Below are 6209 nucleotides of genomic sequence, written 5' to 3' on the forward strand. Positions count from 1 at the left end.
ATCAACAAATTTCTACTCATAGAAAAAAGAGAATTTCGTTTATAACTTCTGTACAAACATTTAGTTGGAACCTTTGTGCACTTATAGAATTTTGGAAAAAGCAAAATATTATAATAATAACATAATAAAATGTTAATTATAAATAAAATCTATTTCAGTAAGTAAAAAAAAATTAAATTCATACTATCTTAGAATTGACAGTCATACAATCACAATAAATTTTTACTACAGTTCAAAGTGAGCTAATGCTAAACGACATAGAATGTGGCGCCACCTACTTGACTCATTTTTTCTGCGGATCAAATTGATCCTGCTTCTATAATAATAATTAAGATTTGATCGATATAGGTAATCAAAATTTTGTATGAAAGTAACAAATGCTGAAAATCAATTCAATTTATGACTGAAAAATGAAAACGTTACAATTTTTAGATTATATTAACCTCTCAAAACAGAGATCACTTTACTTATGTAATAACAAATTTGGATCAATCCATACAATATTTTAAGAATATTGTTTCCAACAAGATTAACATTATTGATCTAACAATGTCATGCTATTAAAATATGTGAGGATTTTTTTTTCATACTTGAAGCACAATAATTAGAATTTATAAGAGAAAGCGTTTAACTATATCAGATTTTTCTACTCAGTGAAAAATTCCAATTACTCGACGTCTGACCATAGCAGACTTTTTCTACTTGCGCAACGACCTTCCCTAAGGCTAACCATATCGGATTTTTTTCCACTTGAATTAAACTTCGATTTGCTCATTGTCTAATCGAAGCGAATTTATCTATCTAAATCAATGTTAAAAATATAAATTAATAATAAATTTTATTATTCAATATCTCTCATTGAGGTTACCGCTAAAATAATAAATATATTATTCATTTCCTTATCTTCAATTACTAAATCGACTATTATTATTAAAATTATTATTATTATTATTTATTATTATTATTATTATTATTATTATTTAGTAAGAAATATGGAAGAATTTTTTTCAACATTCCTCTTTCTATACACAAAGTAAGTAATAATTATTTACTATTTCAAATATAACAAACATCGAGATATAGATACATAAATATATATATATATATATATATATATAACAAATATTTGTTAATATATCGAATGCAAGCGAAACTTATCTTTTACAGTTGGAAGTTTCTCGATTTATTGCCATGCCTTTAGGAAACAGGGGTAATCTCTTTTATTTTTAAGAAATGGAACGAGAAATTCTGCAATGTGTTTCTTGTATAAGCGAGAAGGAGAGAAAAAGAAAATACGTTAAAGAGAGACATATTAGACAGCTATAAAAGGAAACAGAGAAAGATACAAACCATATCTTGAAGTCGAGAGTTGCGTGGTGCCTTACGTCGAGAAGTAGATTTAATTCATTTTCGTTTCTTGGGGGAATCTACCATCAGAGAAAGAAAAAAAAAAAAAGAGAGAGAGAGAGAGAGAGAGAGAGAGAGAGAGAGAGAGAGAGAAACATTTCCCTCCTGCGCGCTTATATTTAGTTTTAGAAGTATTATTTACTCTTCATAATATTCCTTTGCTGATGTTTATCTTATGAAATAAAAATAAACCAACAAAAAAAATGAAATCTCAAATGTCTAGAGACTTTTTTTTGTAAAATTCACGAGATTGCGCTCCTCGTTGCTTTAAAAAAAAAGTCGTTATTACCAAAAAAAAAAAAAGATTTAATCCTCCAAACATCTGTCACATATCCCCTATATCGTTTTGATTGAATTCAAATTAAAAAAGACTACGAGTGCAATAAAATTTTTTTCCACCTTGTTTACTATCCTTGAACCACAAAAAAATGTGTATTTCACAAAAAAATAGAAAATTAAAACTATCAAATACTTGAAGCATTACAAAAAAATATATATATATTTAAATTTCCCAATCCCTATTGTGGTAATTTAATTTTACAAACCGTAATTAATTATTCTTTTCGCATTATAATAAGTAAAAGTAGTCTCTATAAATCAATATTAAGTAGACTTCTCGCTTTAAAGTAAGTTAAATATTAGTCAGAATTAAAACTAACTACGATGTTGTCGTCTTGACAAATCTTCAAAGAGGCCACGACTCGAGAAATAATTAAAAAGTCCCAGTAAAGTGACTTCTGGAGTGAAAATGAGTAAATAAATAACAAGAGAGAAATAAAGTGAAGCGAGACATTGAAATTAAATGTCTTGAAGCGCCGGGAGACAAAAAAAAAAAAAAAGAATTGCCCTGAGAGTTATCTTACGCGAGCTGACGACAAGAAATAATAGTTTCTCATCTTGATTTTCGTTTCTGGAAAATTTACATTGGAAAAGTTTCCAATTTTGTACACGCATTTTGAGAGATGACCGACTTTTGTTCGCTGTATATATATATATATATATATATATATATATATATATAGTGTTACACGATTAACCCATTTGTAGCAATCGCAGAGAACTCTCCGCGAACATTCGGTTTTAACGAGTCGAGTTTCAAAACAATATTTACTGAAGTAATTTAGCTGTCGGTAAGCAATTAATAGACCTGAAACTTTGGATATGAATCTTTCGACAAAGCGAGAAACACTTGCAACAATTTTCCTGCGCTCCAACTTGCACTTTTGTATACGCGCGCCAGCTCCCTTGTATTTGTAAACTTGTTACAAATTGACGCTTCTGGCGAGATGTTTATTTGCTTTAGTCTGAAACCAACAAGTTTACGATTGCCTCGAATAAAAAAGAATTATTTATTTTCTTTTACTTTTACCCTGTATAAAAAAATTGAATACACCACTCTCTTGACATAACAAAATCAAAATTATTTGTCCAATGCGAGAAAATGAATTGAAATTATTTAATTTAGAAATAAAACTTTGTAAATGTCACGCCCAGATTTAATCCAAATTATATGTTACGAATTAAAAAAAAAACTACATTTAGCTTAAATTATATTCTTCTAATTTGTCCTACTATATTCATATTATTATTTACTAATTGTAAATGAGATGCACCAAGAACGAGTTGCGCGAGGGATAGAGGGACATCAGTATCTGCACTACTTTCGCGTAAAAATACCATTAGAGCGTGGGAATTCCAAATTCAGCAAAAATTGACCATAAGTCGCACAAAGGGACCAAGGTGACATTGAATGATGTGAGGAAGTACCTCTCGCATTTTTTCTCCATCCATATTCGCGATTAATTATAATATCACGGTAGAGATTGTAATTGTCCGTCATAATAGAATATAGAAATTAACGAACTCCCACGAAACAAGTGCACGGAAAGAAATTTAGTAGCAATATTTGATAAATCTGATAGGAAATTTTAGTATTCTCTTTTTCAAACGCGGAACATTTGGGTTTGATAACGAAAATCGGTATATTTTTACCAATAGTCTTTTTAGTAAATATATTCCAGAAATTGAAATTATTATTTCGTAAATTGATAAATTTATACGAAAAACCAGAAGTAAGTTAAACCGACGCGCACTTCGTTATTTACTAAATTTATATGAAAATTTGGAAAGATTATTTCGAAATTTGTTAAAACTATACTAAAAATTCGAAATGGTTCGGTCGTGACTTATTTTTTTATTCCTAACCTATACTAACGATAATATACGTATAACATTAGCAGAATAACGCTTCATATACAAATTTACACTCATGTGAAAAACGGATGTGACCATTCTTATATACTAACCAGACATATTTTTCACCGCTTATGAGAAAGGTGAAATTATATCAAAACATGTTTAAAAATATAAATAAAAATCATTAATTATTGGGAAATAATTAAATATTTTATTATTTTTTGAAGAACAATTTTTTTTACTGATTTATTGTAAAATCTTTGAAATTAATTATATAAAAGAAATTCAGGTCTGTATCAAGATAATGGTAAAAAGGGGCTTGTCTAAAGAGCTTCGTCAGTCTTCGTTACCACTCGGTGAGGATCGGACAATTCCGAACGTTCAACTTCGGCAAATTTCGTCGAATCTCGTTAACTTTGATATTTCTTTTTCAATTTTCATATCAAATATATCAAAATCTGAAATAATTATATCATTTTATACAATTCTAATAACGAAATTTGAAATATTTGGTTAGAAAAATTGATAAAGAGCTTATTAAAATTTGAAATTTTTGTGTTTCAATAAAAACCCAAGAAGCACGTAATATAACCTCAATATCAAGGTAATATTACATGTAAGATTCGTAATATAACGTTGTAATATTACAGTAATCTTACAGTGATCTTAAAATGTCCGCCTCAAGGTAATATTACCGGTAATGTTAATGTAATATTACGCGCTAATATTAAGGTAATATTACAGTAATATTGCAGTAATATTATACCGTAATATTAAGGTAACATTACAAGAGAATATTACAGTAATATTATGGGAACATTTCTTTACGAAAAAAATCTACCCATCCAGGGAATCGAACCCCGAACTCAAAGCACACGAGTCCAGAGTTTTACCAACAAGCCAAATTGACTTATAATATATTTACGTTTTTTATGCTTTATGAATAACTCAAATCAGTCTGTAATATTACTGTAATATTACCGTTAATAGTACAGTAATATTCCCGGTAATATTACCTTGAGACGGACATTTTAAGATCACTGTAAGATTACTGTAATATTACAGCGTTATATTACGAATCTCACGTGTAATATTATCTTGATATTGAGGATATATTACGTGCTTCTAGGGAAGATTTCAGATTTCGTAAATATTGTATCAAATTTTCTTTCCAACTATATTAAATATTCTTATTTTAATCTCAATCATTCTTAAAAATAGTATCGAAAATCGTTATCATGACAAAATGTTCCGCAATTGTAACTAAATATACTAAAAAGTAACACCATAATATCAAATATTGCTACAAACTTTCTTTCCGTGTGGGCTCGCTAAAAATTTCTACATCCTCACGAAGCAAGTGGCATGGAGAAATTATGAATAAATTAAATACATTTTTTAAACATTAGTAAATAAATTTGCAAAGCACTACGAAGCAAGTGGTCTTTTGAATTTCTACCTTGTTAAACAGTTATACAAAAGTTTAATAATTTTTCAAATTGATTGCCCTCAAGAATTTTGAGGTAGATTTTAAAATAAGTTAAAAATTTATAGAAGTAAAAATAAAATAAAAATCAATCAAATCGATAATGTAAAAGGTATTGTTCCACAACACACACACACACAATACAGGTTTTAAAATAAAAATTTTTATATTAAATAAAAAAATTTAATGCAACATAACAAGGCAGAAAACATAACATATTCAATAAAAATTTTATAATTTCTGTGCAAGTAATTTTAACAATTTATTCAACAAATCAAATATCCCAAAACCAATAGAGAAAATATTATGATTCTGAATCAATAGGCCAGAAGCTGGACTCATTTTACCACTCTGAAACGAGTATAATTTACATTTTGAAATATTAAAGAAAAATAATAATTCAGATATTCTTTTTTTAATAACTTTGAAATAAATTACTAAAATTGTTACAGTAAATAATTACACATTTTAAAGGATTGAGAGTGCAATATCAACAATGATTGTCATTCATTTTAGACTTTATAGCGTTTAGGGATAAATATATGTCAATATACATATATATATATATAGGATATCGAAATCAATTACGAGATTGTTAACGAACGACGTGGATTCTCATTGAATCGCACCGATAAATCTACGCAAATGGGGACTTCGTGTTTGAATATTTCAGCAGGATTATCCCCTATGCACCATCACTTCCGATACTATTCGAATAAATGAAAAGGCTTCTAGTGCATTCATGCAGATTTTAGCAAACTTCTGCAATTTTCGAGCACGTTCAAATTACAATCGTTGGATATATATGTATATATATATATATATATATATATATATATAAATCGATAAGTAAATCTGCGTACATACGGAAAATTGTTTGATCGACTCACATGCAAGCTTTGTTGATTCAATCAATGGATCATATCGTTGAGAGGAAGAAAGAAGAAAATCTTACAATATTGAATATATAAGTTGTCAATATATTAACATATATATTTTTTTCATTATGTTTAGTACGGAATTTCCGTAAATTTTTAATTTAATACTTATTTTGAAAGTAGTATGTTTAAATCTTATTTCCAAATCAATCGTTTATTTCACAGATGAGTTATGAAATAGT

Source organism: Leptopilina boulardi, unplaced genomic scaffold (assembly GCF_019393585.1).
Source record: "Leptopilina boulardi isolate dan_hultmark-lab unplaced genomic scaffold, ZJU_Lbou_2.1 LbouV2_216, whole genome shotgun sequence".
Classification (NCBI taxonomy): Eukaryota; Metazoa; Arthropoda; class Insecta; order Hymenoptera; family Figitidae; genus Leptopilina; species Leptopilina boulardi.